At 40.0% G+C, this 13,106-nt stretch overlaps 1 non-coding gene and 26 pseudogenes across 1 annotated transcript; all 27 read left to right on the top strand.

Moving 5' to 3' along the window:
* Window positions 1-37: 37 nt before the first annotated feature.
* On the top strand, window positions 38-140 carry LOC149698478 (5S ribosomal RNA; annotated as a pseudogene).
* A 121-nt stretch (window positions 141-261) lies between these two features.
* On the top strand, window positions 262-380 carry LOC149698477 (5S ribosomal RNA; annotated as a pseudogene).
* Window positions 381-515: 135 nt separating this feature from the next.
* Window positions 516-618, top strand: LOC149698476 (5S ribosomal RNA; annotated as a pseudogene).
* Window positions 619-739: 121 nt separating this feature from the next.
* LOC149698475 (5S ribosomal RNA) lies at window positions 740-858 on the top strand (annotated as a pseudogene).
* Window positions 859-996: 138 nt separating this feature from the next.
* LOC149698474 (5S ribosomal RNA) lies at window positions 997-1,115 on the top strand (annotated as a pseudogene).
* Window positions 1,116-1,252: 137 nt separating this feature from the next.
* Window positions 1,253-1,371, top strand: LOC149698473 (5S ribosomal RNA). Its single transcript, XR_016382084.1, has one exon. It is a non-coding gene; the product is annotated as a 5S ribosomal RNA (ribosomal RNA).
* Window positions 1,372-1,731: 360 nt separating this feature from the next.
* On the top strand, window positions 1,732-1,850 carry LOC149698472 (5S ribosomal RNA; annotated as a pseudogene).
* Window positions 1,851-1,986: 136 nt separating this feature from the next.
* Window positions 1,987-2,089, top strand: LOC149698471 (5S ribosomal RNA; annotated as a pseudogene).
* A 121-nt stretch (window positions 2,090-2,210) lies between these two features.
* Window positions 2,211-2,329, top strand: LOC149698470 (5S ribosomal RNA; annotated as a pseudogene).
* A 122-nt stretch (window positions 2,330-2,451) lies between these two features.
* LOC149698469 (5S ribosomal RNA) lies at window positions 2,452-2,570 on the top strand (annotated as a pseudogene).
* A 138-nt stretch (window positions 2,571-2,708) lies between these two features.
* LOC149698468 (5S ribosomal RNA) lies at window positions 2,709-2,827 on the top strand (annotated as a pseudogene).
* Window positions 2,828-3,186: 359 nt separating this feature from the next.
* Window positions 3,187-3,305, top strand: LOC149698467 (5S ribosomal RNA; annotated as a pseudogene).
* Window positions 3,306-3,441: 136 nt separating this feature from the next.
* On the top strand, window positions 3,442-3,544 carry LOC149698466 (5S ribosomal RNA; annotated as a pseudogene).
* Window positions 3,545-3,666: 122 nt separating this feature from the next.
* On the top strand, window positions 3,667-3,785 carry LOC149698465 (5S ribosomal RNA; annotated as a pseudogene).
* Window positions 3,786-4,146: 361 nt separating this feature from the next.
* On the top strand, window positions 4,147-4,265 carry LOC149698464 (5S ribosomal RNA; annotated as a pseudogene).
* A 136-nt stretch (window positions 4,266-4,401) lies between these two features.
* On the top strand, window positions 4,402-4,520 carry LOC149698463 (5S ribosomal RNA; annotated as a pseudogene).
* Window positions 4,521-4,900: 380 nt separating this feature from the next.
* LOC149698462 (5S ribosomal RNA) lies at window positions 4,901-5,003 on the top strand (annotated as a pseudogene).
* A 121-nt stretch (window positions 5,004-5,124) lies between these two features.
* On the top strand, window positions 5,125-5,227 carry LOC149698461 (5S ribosomal RNA; annotated as a pseudogene).
* Window positions 5,228-5,349: 122 nt separating this feature from the next.
* LOC149698460 (5S ribosomal RNA) lies at window positions 5,350-5,466 on the top strand (annotated as a pseudogene).
* Window positions 5,467-5,602: 136 nt separating this feature from the next.
* LOC149698459 (5S ribosomal RNA) lies at window positions 5,603-5,705 on the top strand (annotated as a pseudogene).
* A 137-nt stretch (window positions 5,706-5,842) lies between these two features.
* Window positions 5,843-5,961, top strand: LOC149698458 (5S ribosomal RNA; annotated as a pseudogene).
* A 138-nt stretch (window positions 5,962-6,099) lies between these two features.
* Window positions 6,100-6,218, top strand: LOC149698457 (5S ribosomal RNA; annotated as a pseudogene).
* Window positions 6,219-6,354: 136 nt separating this feature from the next.
* LOC149698456 (5S ribosomal RNA) lies at window positions 6,355-6,457 on the top strand (annotated as a pseudogene).
* A 121-nt stretch (window positions 6,458-6,578) lies between these two features.
* LOC149698455 (5S ribosomal RNA) lies at window positions 6,579-6,697 on the top strand (annotated as a pseudogene).
* A 137-nt stretch (window positions 6,698-6,834) lies between these two features.
* Window positions 6,835-6,953, top strand: LOC149698454 (5S ribosomal RNA; annotated as a pseudogene).
* A 137-nt stretch (window positions 6,954-7,090) lies between these two features.
* On the top strand, window positions 7,091-7,193 carry LOC149698453 (5S ribosomal RNA; annotated as a pseudogene).
* A 121-nt stretch (window positions 7,194-7,314) lies between these two features.
* On the top strand, window positions 7,315-7,433 carry LOC149698452 (5S ribosomal RNA; annotated as a pseudogene).
* The last annotated feature ends 5,673 nt before the right edge of the window (window positions 7,434-13,106 follow it).

The raw sequence follows: 13,106 nt of genomic DNA, 5'->3' as shown, positions 1-13,106 counted from the left end.
CACTTAATTTAAATTCGAATTATTAACTAGCACTCTCGGCAACGGCCATATCACGCTGAAAACACCGGTTCTCGTCCGATCACCGAAGTTAAGCAGCGTCGAGCGCAGTCAGTACTTGGGAACACTGCGTGCCGTTGGCTTTTCCTTTTTGTTTCCTCTTTTAAATTCCACCAGATATGAAAAAACCAAACATATGTTCTTTTTGTTATTGTTTTATAAATATGAAGGTTAATTAAATTCGAATTATTAACTAGCACTCTCGGCAACGGCCATATCACGCTGAAAACACCGGTTCTCGTCTGATCACCGAAGTTTAGCAGCGTCGAGAGCTGTCAGTTCTTGGGAGGGAGACCACTTAGGAACACTGTGTGCCGTTGGCTTTTTCACTTTTTTCCTCTTTTAAATTCCAATAGATATGAAAAGAGCAAACATATTTTCTTTTTGTTTTTGTTTTAAAAAGATGAAGGTTAATTTGTCTCACTTAATTTAAATTCGAATTATTAACTAGCACTCTCGGCAACGGCCATATCACGCTGAAAACACAGGTTCTCGTCCGATCACCGAAGTTAAGCAGCGTCGAGCGCAGTCAGTACTTGGGAACACTGCGTGCCGTTGGCTTTTCCTTTTTGTTTCCTCTTTTAAATTCCACCAGATATGAAAAAACCAAACATATGTTCTTTTTGTTATTGTTTTATAAATATGAAGGTTAATTAAATTCGAATTATTAACTAGCACTCTCGGCAACGGCCATATCACGCTGAAAACACCGGTTCTCGTCTGATCACCGAAGTTAAGCAGCGTCGAGCGCTGTCAGTTCTTGGGAGGGAGACCACTTAGGAACACTGTGTGCCGTTGGCTTTTTCACTTTTTTTTCCCTCTTTTAAATTCCAATAGATATGAAAAGAGCAAACATATTTTCTTTTTGTTATTGTTTTAAAAAGATGAAGGTTAATTTGTCTCACTTAATTTAAATTCGAATTATTAACTAGTACTCTCGGCAACGGCCATATCACGCTGAGAACACCGGTTCTCGTCCGATCACCGAAGTTAAGCAGCGTCGAGCGCAGTCAGTACTTGGGAGGGAGACCACTTAGGAACAGTGCGTGCCGTTGGCTTTTTCACTTTTTTTTCCTCTTTTAAATTCCAATGGATTTCAAAAAAGGAAACATATTTGCTTTTTGTTATTGTTTTAAAAAGATGAAGGTTAATTTGTCTCACTTAATTTAAATTCGAAATATTAACTAACACTCTCGGCAACGGCCATATCACGCTGAATACACCGGTTCTCGTCCGATCACCGAAGTTAAGCAGCGTCGAGCGCAGTCAGTACTTGGGAGGGAGACCACTTAGGAACACTGCGTGCCGTTGGCTTTTTCACTTTTTTCCTCTTTTAAATTCCAATAGATATGAAAAAAGCAAACATATTTTCTTTAAGTTATTGTTTCAAAATGATGAAGGTTAATTTTTCTCACTTAATTTAAATTCGAATTATGAATTAGCACTCTCGGCAACGGCCATATAACGCTGAAAACACCGGTTCTCGTCCGATCACGGAAGTTAAGCAGCGTCGAGCGCAGCCAGTACTTGGGATCACTGCGTGCCGTTGGCTTTTTCCTTTTTGTTTCCTCTTCTAAAATCCACCAGATATGAAAAAAGCAAACATACATTCTTTTTGTTATTGTTTTATAAAGATGAAGGTTAATTAAATTTAAATTATTAAATAACACTCTCGGCAACGGCCATGTCACGCTGAATACACCGGTTCTCGTCCGATCACCGAAGTTAAGCAGCGTCTAGCGCAGTCAGTACTTGGGAGGGAGACCACTTAGGAACACTGCGTGCGGTTGGCTTTTTCACTTTTTTTCCTCTTTTAAATTCAAATAGATATGAAAAAAGCAAACATATTTTCTATTTGTTATTGTTTTAAAAAGATGAAGGTTAATTTGTGTCACTTAATTTAAATTCGAATTATTAACTAGCACTCTCGGCAACGGCCATATCACGCTGAAAACACCGGTTCTCGTCCGATCACCGAAGTTAAGCAGCGTCGAGCGCAGTCAGTACTTGGGAACACTGCGTGCCGTTGGCTTTTCCTTTTTGTTTCCACTTTTAAATTCCACCAGATATGAAAAAACCAAACATATGTTCTTTTTGTTATTGTTTTATAAATATGAAGGTTAATTAAATTCGAATTATTAACTAGCACTCTCGGCAACGGCCATATCACGCTGAAAACACCGGTTCTCGTCTGATCACCGAAGTTAAGCAGCGTCGAGCGCTGTCAGTTCTTGGGAGGGAGACCACTTAGGAACACTGTGTGCCGTTGGCTTTTTCACTTTTTTTTCCTCTTTTAAATTCCAATAGATATGAAAAGAGCAAACATATGTTCTTTTTGTTATTGTTTTATAAATATGAAGGTTAATTAAATTCGAATTATTAACTAGTACTCTCGGCAACGGTCATATAACGCTGAGAACACCGGTTCTCGTCCGATCACCGAAGTTAAGCAGCGTCGAGCGCAGTCAGTACTTGGGAGGGAGACCACTTAGGAACAGTGCGTGCCGTTGGCTTTTTCACTTTTTTTTTCCTCTTTTAAATTCCAATGGATTTCAAAAAAGGAAACATATTTGCTTTTTGTTATTGTTTTAAAAAGATGAAGGTTAATTTGTCTCACTTAATTTAAATTCGAAATATTAACTAGCACTCTCGGCAACGACCATATCACGCTGAATACACCGGTTCTCGTCCGATCACCGAAGTTAAGCAGCGTCGAGCGCAGTCAGTACGCTAGAGGGAGACCACTTAGGAATACTGCGTGCCGTTAGCTTTTTCACTTTTTTATGTCTTTTAAATTGAAATAGATATGAAAAGAGCAAACATATTTTCTTTAAGTTATTGTTTGAAAATGATGAATGTTAATTTTCCTCACTTAATTTAAATTCGAATTATTAATTAGCACTCTCGGCAACGGCCATATCACGCTGAAAACACCGGTTCTGGTCCGATCACGGAAGTTAAGCAGCGTCGAGCGCAGCCAGTACTTGGGATCACTGCGTGCCGTTGGCTTTTTCCTTTTTGTTTCCTCTTTTAAAATCCACCAGATATGAAAAAAGCAAACATACATTCTTTTTGTTATTGTTTTATAAAGATGAAGGTTAATTAAATTCAAATTATTAACTAACACTCGGCAACGGCCATGTAACGCTGAATACACCGGTTCTCGTCCGATCACCGAAGTTAAGCAGCGTCTAGCGCAGTCAGTACTTGGGAGGGAGACTACTTAGGAACACTGCGTGCGGTTGGCTTTTTCACTTTTTTTCCTCTTTTAAATTCAAATAGATATGAAAAAAGCAAACATATTTTCTATTTGTTATTGTTTTAAAAAGATGAAGGTTAATTTGTCGCACTTAATTTAAATTCGAATTATTTACTTGCACTCTCGGCAACGGCCATATCACGTTGAAAACACCGGTTCTCGTCCGATCACCGAAGTTAAGCAGCGTCGAGCGCAGTCAGTACTTGGAAACTCTGCGTGCCGTTGGCATTTTCCTTTTTGTTTCCACTTTTAAATTCCACCAGATATGAAAAAACCAAACATATGTTCTTTTTGTTATTGTTTTATAAATATGAAGGTTAATTATATTCGAATTATTAACTAGCACTCTCGGCAACGGCCATATCACGCTGAAAACACCGGTTCTCGTCTGATCACCGAAGTTAAGCAGCGTCGAGCGCTGTCAGTTCTTGGGAGGGAGACCACTTAGGAACACTGCGTGCCGTTAGCTTTTTCACTTTTTTTTGTCTTTTAAATTGAAATAGATATGAAAAGAGCAAAAATATTTTCTTTAAGTTATTGTTTCAAAATGATGAAGGTTAATTTTTCTCACTTAATTTAATTTCGAATTATTAATTAGCACTCTCGGCAACGGCCATATCACGCTGAAAACACCGGTTCTGGTCCGATCACGGAAGTTAAGCAGCGTCGAGCGCAGCCAGTACTTGGGATCACTGCGTGCCGTTGGCTTATTCCTTTTTGTTTCCTCTTTTAAAATCCACCAGATATGAAAAAAGCAAACATACATTCTTTTTGTTATTGTTTTATAAAGATGAAGGTTAATTAAATACAAATTATTAACTAACACTCTCGGCAACGGCCATGTCACGCTGAATACACCGGTTCTCGTCCGATCACCGAAGTTAAGCAGCGTCTAGCGCAGTCAGTACTTGGGAGGGAGACCACTTAGGAACACTGCGTGCGGTTGGCTTTTTCACTTTTTTTCCTCTTTTAAATTCCAATGGATATGAAAAGAGCAAACATATTTTCTTTTTGTTATTGTTTTAAAAAGATAAAGGTTAATTTGTCGCACTTAATTTAAATTCGAATTATTAACTAGTACTATCGGAAACAGCCATATCACGCTGAGAACACCGGTTCTCGTCCGATCACCGAAGTTAAGCAGCGTCGAGCGCAGTCAGTACTTGGGAGGGAGACCACTTAGGAACACTGCGTGCTGTTGGCTTTTTCACTTTTTTTCCTCTTTTAAATTCCAATAGATATGAAAAAAGCAAACATATTTTCTTTATTTTATTGTTTTAAAATGATGAAGGTTAATTTGTCTCACTTAAGCTAAATTCGAATTATTAACTAGCACTCTCAGCAACGTCCATATCACGCTGAAAACACCGGTTTTCGTCCGATCACCGAAGTTAAGCAGCGTCGAGCGCAGTCAGTACTTGGGAACACTGCGTGCCGTTGGCTTTGTCACTTTTCTTTCCCCTTTTAAACTCCACCAGTTATGAAAAAAAAGCAAACCTATTTTTTATATTTGTTATTGTTTTAAAAAGATGAAGGTTAATTGGTCGCACTTAATTTAAATTCGAATTATTAACTAGCACTCTCGGCAACGGCCATATCACGCTGAAAACACCGGTTCTCGTCCGATCACGGAAGTTAAGCAGCGTCGAGCGCAGCCAGTACTTGGGAACACTGCGTGCCGTTGGCTTTTTCCTTTTTGTTTCCTCTTTTAAATTCCACCAGATATGAAAAAAGCAAACAAACCTTCTTTTGTTATTGTTTTATAAAGATGAAGGTTAATTAAATTCAAATTATTAACTAGCACTCTCGGCAACGGCCATGTCACGCTGAATACACCGGTTCTCGTCCGATCACCGAAGTTAAGCAGCGTCGAGCGCAGTCAGTACTTGGAAACTCTGCGTGCCGTTGGCTTTTTCACTTTTGTTTCCTCTTTTAAATTCCACCAGATACGAAAAAAGCAAACATACCTTCTTTTTGTTATTGTTTTATAAAGATGAAGGTTAATTAAATTCAAATTATTAAATAGCACTCTCGGCAACGGCCATATCACGCTGAAAACACCGGTTCTCGTCCAATCACCGAAGTTAAGCAGCGTCGAGCGCAGTCAGTACTTGGGAGGGAGACCACTTAGGAACATTGTGCCGTTGGCTTTTTCACTTTTTTTTGTCTTTTAAATTGAAATAGATATGAAAAGAGCAAGCATATTTTCTTTTTGTTATTGTTTTAAAAAGATGAAGGTTAATTTGTCTCACTTAATTTAAATTCGAATTATTAACTAGTACTCTCGGCAACGGTCATATCACGCTGAATACACCGGTTCTCGTCCGATCACCGAAGTTAAGCAGCGTCGAGCGCAGTCAGTACTTGGAAACTCTGCGTGCCGTTGGCTTTTTCACTTTTTTTCCCTCTTTTAAATTCCAATGGATTTCAAAAAAGGAAACATATTTGCTTTTTGTTATTGTTTTAAAAAGATGAAGGTTAATTTGTCTCACTTAATTTAAATTCGAAATATTAACTAACACTCTCGGCAACGGCCATATCACGCTGAATACACCGGTTCTCGTCCGATTACCGAAGTTAAGCAGCGTCGAGCGCAGTCAGTACGCTGGAGGGAGACCACTTAGGAACACTGCGTGCCGTTAGCTTTCTCACTTTTTTTTTTGTCTTTTAAATTGAAATAGATATGAAAAGAGCAAACATATTTTCTTTTTGTTATTGTTTTAAAAAGATGAAGGTTAATTTGTCTCACTTAATTTAAATTCGAATTATTAACTAGTACTCTCGGCAACGGCCATATCACTCTGAGAACACCGGTTCTCGTCCGATCACCGAAGTTAAGCAGCGTCGAGCGCAGTCAGTACTTGGGAGGGAGACCACTTAGGAACACTGCGTGCCGTTGGCTTTTTCACTTTTTTTCCTCTTTTAAATTCAAATAGATATGAAAAAGCAAACATATTTTCTATTTGTTATTGTTTTAAAAAGATGAAGGTTAATTTGTCGCACTTAATTTAAATTCGAATTATTAACTTGCAACTCTCGGCAACGGCCATATCACGTTGAAAACACCGGTTCTCGTCCGATCACCGAAGTTAAGCAGCGTCGAGCGCAGTCAGTACTTGGGAACACTGCGTGCCGTTGGCTTTTCCTTTTTGTTTCCACTTTTAAATTCCACCAGATTTGAAAAAACCAAACATATGTTCTTTTTGTTATTGTTTTATAAATATGAAGGTTAATTAAATTCGAATTATTAACTAGCACTCTCGGCAACGGCCATATCACGCTGAAAACACCGGTTCTCGTCTGATCACCGAAGTTAAGCAGCGTCGAGCGCTGTCAGTTCTTGGGAGGGAGACCACTTAGGAACACTGTGTGCCGTTGGCTTTTTCACTTTTTTTTCCTCTTTTAAATTCCAATAGATATGAAAAGAGCAAACATATGTTCTTTTTGTTATTGTTTTAAAAAGATAAAGGTTAATTTGTCTCACTTAATTTAAATTCGAATTATTAACTAGTACTATCGGAAACGGCCATATCACGCTGAGAACACCGGTTCTCGTCCGATCACCGAAGTTAAGCAGCGTCGAGCGCAGTCAGTACTTGGGAGGGAGACCACTTAGGAACACTGCGTGCCGTTAGCTTTTTCACTTTTTTTTTGTCTTTTAAATTCCAATAGATATGAAAAAAGCAAACATATTTTCTTTTTGTTATTGTTTTAAAAAGATGAAGGTTAATTTGTCTCACTTAATTTAAATTCGAATTATTAACTAGCACTCTCGGCAACGGCCATATCACGCTGAGAACACCGGTTATCGTCCGATCACCGAAGTTAAGCAGCGTCGAGCGCAGTCAGTATTTGGGAACACTGCGTGCCGTTGGCTTTTCCTTTTTGTTTCCTCTTTTAAATTCCACCAGATATGAAAAAAACTAACATATGTTCTTTTAGTTATTGTTTTATAAATATGAAGGTTAATTAAATTCGAATTATTAACTAGCACTCTCGGCAACGGAAATATCACGCTGAAAACACCGGTTCTCGTCCGATCACCGAAGTTAAGCTACGTCGAGCACAGTCAGTACTTGGGAGGGAGACCACTTAGGAAGACTGCGTGCCGTTAGCTTTTTCACTTTTTTTGTCTTTTAAATTCTGTTGTTGTTTGACGCAAGAACGACTCTGGGTTTAACTGGTTATAAACTCTTTATTAATTTAAGTAAAACATTATTTCCGGGAATACAACTGCTATCTGAGAACAGATAACTGGGAACTGATCAACTGTGAACTGACTTTGAGAACTGACAAACGTTATCGGAATGTTATCCGGTTATATAGTTAAGGCATCGCGATAAAAAATGAAGATTACAAGAATGACCGCGATGCATAAAAAATACAAGTGTAGAAAATATAATCTGGATATAGATAAAAAACAACCGGTATTATCTCTAATTTACAACAGTCCCTCTTAATATCGGTGGTTTCAATCTTCTATCCAGGGGGTGGTCATTTAATTATTTCCTGTCCAAGGGCTTTGACGCAGAAGAGGTGCTTCGGACGGAACAGGCTCTTTGTACAGACGTCAGCTGGCATTCCCTCTGTTGGTAGATTCCGCAAGGCTATTTGTCCCTCTTCTTCCAGGTCGCTGGTCCATTTCTTTGCTCTGGCAATGATTGACTTGTCGAACCGGGTTGACTTGACGATTTCTTCGAGGGATTCTGTTAATCCTTCCGGGACGACCATATATATTTCCTCCTCGAGTTCGCCATTAAGATAGGCCGTGACGACATCCATTTGGTGGACTTCCAAACCGATTTCCACAGCAAGGGCCATAAGCAGTCTTATGGAGCTGGATCTAATGACGGGTGCGAACGTCTCTTGGTAGTCGATCCCTGGTCTCTGGGCAAAACCTTTCGCTACGAGCCTGGCTTTCTTTTTCTCTACTTCTCCGCTGGGTAAGTACTTCGTTCGGAAGACTAGGCGATTTCCAAGGACCTTCTGGTTTTCCGGACATTCAACGATGTCCCAGGTTTTGCACTTGATAAACGAAACGAACTCTTCCGTTACTGCTTTCCGCCAATCGTTTGCGTACGGGGAAGCCAGGGCTTGCTTCATGGACAAAGGTTCTGACAAGATGGCTAGGTTTGCTGACTCATCAGACAGGGTTTCTTGCTCGTCAGTAGCCTCTTCAGTAGACTCTTCTGAGACGCTCGGAATCATGTTGAACTTTTTCTTCGGTCGTCCGGGTACTCCAGTTCTTATTTTCTTCGGTCTTCCAGGACCTTTCTTCAGAACGAGGGTTTCTGACGGTTCTTCAAAGACGTCGTCGTTTTCCTGGGCATTAGGTTCTTCCGGGGTTTCATCTTTGAACTCCTTTTTGACTTCTTTGAATTCTTCTCTGCTTGGCGGTTTTACAGCGTGTGTAGTGGCCGGGATTTCGATTTCGCCTTTAGCTTTGCCTCCGTATTTCAGGTTTACTTCTGGAGTGACGAAATCATCATATCCGCCTTGTTTATTGAATTCTCCCAGGAACTTGACATTGCGACTTCGGTAGATTTGCTTCTCGGACGGAACCCTGAGTCGATAGGCCTTCGAGACTTGAGAATAGCCGATGAAAACGCATTCTTTACTCCTGGCTGCAAATTTCCCCTTCCTTTTATTTTCGTCCAACAGCAAAGCTTTGTCGCCGAAAATCTTCAAATGTTGCAGGGATGGCTTCTTTCCGGTCCATCTGGTAAATGGTACTTCTCCATTTATGCTCCGGGAAGGACAACGGTTTGGAATGTAGTTAGCCGTGGCCATCGCTTCTGCCCAGAATGATGGTGGAAGTTGCGCTTGTATCATCATACATCGGGCCATATCTAGGAGTGTTCTGTTCTTTCTTTCGGCAATGGCATTCTGTTCCGGGGTGTATGGTACGGTGAGCCTTCTTTTTATCCCAGAGTCTTTCAGGAATCTGTTGAATTCATTGTTGCAGTATTCGGTTCCGTTGTCGGACTGCAAGGTCTTGATTTTTCTCCCGGTTTCCACTTCAGCTCGATGCTTGAATTCTTTAAAGGCTTTCAACACTTCGCTCTTGTGTTTTAAAAAGCTGACTTCACTCCACCGGGAATAATCATCAGTGAAAACGACGATGTACTTGGCTCCACTCATCGACGTTACTCTCATCGGGCCGCATACGTCAGAGTGTACTATTTCCAGGACATGCGAGGTGCGGCTATCTTCAGGTTTCGGGAACGGCTCCCTCGATTGGTTTCCTTTGATACAGATTTGGCAGATTCCCAGGCTCCCATCTTTTTCAATGTTGAGTCCCGTAGCCAAATTCTTCCGGGCCATTTCCTTTAAACTTCTCTCGTTTAAGTGACCGAGTAGGAAATGCCAGTTCTCCAGGTTGCTTCTAGGCTTTATTTCCAATTGCACTGCTTGGACCGTTTCTTCAGCCTTTCTCAGGAAATAAAGGTCTCCAACTCTGTCAGCAACTGCAATCACTTCCCCGGTTGCCGTTTTAATCCAGGCTTGCGACTTCTTGAATGTGACCTCATGTCCTTTGTCTGTCATCTTGGCAATGGATAGGAGATTTGTTCTTAAATCCGGGACATGAAGGGCTCGTTCCAGGCGAAGAATTCGATTGTCGCTGCCATTCGTTGCGGGTACTTTTACTTCGCCAACACCTCGTATCTTCGTTGACTCTGCAGTGGCCAGGTTTAAAGATTTCGTGGTCTCTTCGTAAACGTTGAAGCGATCTCTGTTGGAACTCATATGTGAGGTGGCTCCGCTGTCCAGGCACCAGGAATCGTGATCAGCCTTCAGGTGCAATGCGAATTCTTCCTCGGCCAAATTTTCTGCCAGTACATGATGGGCGTTTTCTTTCTTTCTGGTTCTTATGCCTGAACCATGGTTTCTGTCGGGGCAATCGGCTACCTTGTGGCCAGGTTTCCTGCATCCATGACACTTGTACTTGAAGGTCGTGCTTCCTCGTCCACGTGAACCTCTTCTTCTACCCCTACTGCCCATCATCGCATTCTGCACGGGTTCGTCTTCCCTAGATTGCTTGGCGTCCGATTCCTCCAGAATCTTTATTTTTAAGCCTTCTGGATCAGGTAACGTATCCCTGGACTCTATTGCGCACCGGAAGTTCTCGTACGATTCTGGTAGACAGTATAACAACATAATGGCCAGTAGGTCGTTGTTTACAGCTACTCCCATGTCAGCCAACTTGTCTACTGCGTCGAAGAATTCTCGGACGTGATCCCGGACATCTTCTCCCTCCTTCATTTTCTTGAGGGTCAGTTTCTTCAGCAGCGTGGCTTTCCGGGCAGGTCCACTGGACTGGTAGATGGATTCGAGCTTCTGCCATACTTCCCGTGAGGTCGTGCAATTCTTTACTTGCTTCAACTCCGACGGACTGATCGACAAGATTAGGTCCGCTCTTGCTTTCCGATCATTACTGTCCCAGGTAGCGACCGCCTGGGCGTTTCCTTCCGTTCCCCGAACCGGAGTTGGCCTCGTTGAAGTTCCATCTACGTACTCCCAGAGGTCGTTCTTTTGAAGCAGGGCTTCCACTTGCATTTTCCAGGTATCATAATTATCCTTAGTTAACGTCTCGATTCGTCCCAGGTGATTTCCGGCCATTCTCCGTTTGACTCCGCACCTTAAAGGATAATCTTCCCGGCGTTGAACTTCTTATGACTTCTAAACCTCTGCGCAGTGGAAGCGTGCTGGGCCCATAACCTGTTGTTGTTTGACGCAAGAACGACTCTGGGTTTAACTGGTTATAAACTCTTTATTAATTTAAGTAAAACATTATTTCCGGGAATACAACTGCTATCTGAGAACAGATAACTGGGAACTGATCAACTGTGAACTGACTTTGAGAACTGACAAACGTTATCGGAATGTTATCCGGTTATTCTGAGAGAGCGGTAGCTCTCTTAGATAAGACTTCATACTGCTTTTAATGTATAAGGAGGGTTTTTTGTTTGGATGTAGTTTTTTTTGTATTGTATTAATTCATTCGAAAAAATTCCACAGAACTAAAATTCGGGCCCTTAATATGTGGTTAAAATTTCAAAGAGATCCATAAATTAGTTTATTTTATAAAAAATAAAGTTGCTAAGGGTGGTTTTCATTTCCATAAAATTAATCACACCTTTTGATGCAAAACAGAAATTTTTCCCATAGAAATAACATGGGAAATTTTTCGAAAAAAACAAATCGGTTATTCGTGATTTAGGAAAACTATACGTTGGTTAGTTTTGGGAACGGTCTTAAATTAAACTTTAAACTATAATCTAGGATCATTTTTCTTGTTATTAAGAAAAATTAATTTTAAGTATGTTTAACTTAAATTTTTAAAACTACCCCAATCTGCGATATTTTAGCATTAATCCACTGTTTTATTAGGAAATATCAGCGAGACCAATGTTGGCCTTTTTTAACGTATAGTTGCCTCATAATAATCCGATTGTTCCTTCTTAATGCCTTTTGGTTGGAATGGCCTATCGATAGTGAGATAAGACGGCTTTAATATTGCTGCAGTGACGTTGACGCGGCCGCTACAGCGACGCCTTCAAAACACACGGGTCTAAATTGTCGCGGATATTGTCAAATTCAGACTAGCTTAATACACATTTTAACTTTTCCCTGCTAATTATTCTGGATTATCAATAAGAGATAATTATTCTGGATTATCAATAAGAGATAATTAAACTAGACTCCCAATTAAAGATAAATAAACTAGATTACGAATTTAAGTAATTAAAGTAGTTTACCAATTAAACGTTCTTAAAATAAATTATCAATTAGAGGTAATTAAACTAGATAACGAATTAAGGGTTACTAATTAAATAACCAATTAAGGGTAATTAATCTAGATTACCAATTAAGGGTAATTAATCTAGATTATAAATTAAGGGTAATTAATCTAGATTATCAATTAAGGGTAATTAATATTATCAATTAAGGGTAATTAATATTATCAATTAAGGGTAATTAATCTAGATTATCAATTAAGGGTAATTAATATTATCAATTAAGGGTAATTAATATTATCAATTAAGGGTAATTAATATTATCAATTAAGGGTAATTAATCTAGATTATCAATTAAGGGTAATTAATTTAGATTACCAATTAAGGGTAATTAATCTAGATTATCAATTAAGGGTAATTAATCTAGATTATCAATTAAGGGTAATTAATCTAGATTACCAATTTAGGGTAATTAATCTAGATTACCAATTAAGGGGTAATTAATCTAGATTACCAATTAAGAGTAATTAATCTAGATTACCAATTAAGGGGTAATTAATCTAGATTACCAATTAAGGGTTACCGACGACTGGTAAATAAGCTAGATTACCGACGACCGGTAATTAAGCTAGATTACCGACGACCGGTAATTAAGCTAGATTACCGACGACCGGTAATTAAGCTAGATTACCGACGACCGGTAATTAAGCTAGATTACCGACGACCGGTAATTAAGCTAGATTACCGACGACCCGTAATTAAGCTAGATTACCGACGACCCGTAATTAAGCTAGATTACCGACGACCCGTAATTAAGCTAGATTACCGACAACCGGTAATTAAGCTAGATTACCGACGACCGGTAATTAAGCTAGATTACCGACGACCGGTAATTAAGCGAGATTACCGACGACCGGTAATTAAGCGAGATTACCGACGACCGGTAATTAAGCGAGATTACCGACGACCGGTAATTAAGCTAGATTACCGACGATCGGTAATTAAGCTAGATTACCGACGACCGGTGATTAAGCTAGATTACCGACGACCGG

The sequence above is a fragment of the Phalangium opilio genome, unplaced genomic scaffold (genome assembly GCF_054372755.1).
Source record: "Phalangium opilio isolate 3A_F unplaced genomic scaffold, DU_Popi_V2 ptg000019l_1, whole genome shotgun sequence".
Lineage (NCBI taxonomy): Eukaryota > Metazoa > Arthropoda > Arachnida > Opiliones > Phalangiidae > Phalangium > Phalangium opilio.
The sequence above is the reverse complement of the archived record's forward strand: the minus strand, read 5'-3'. Positions and strand labels throughout refer to the sequence as shown.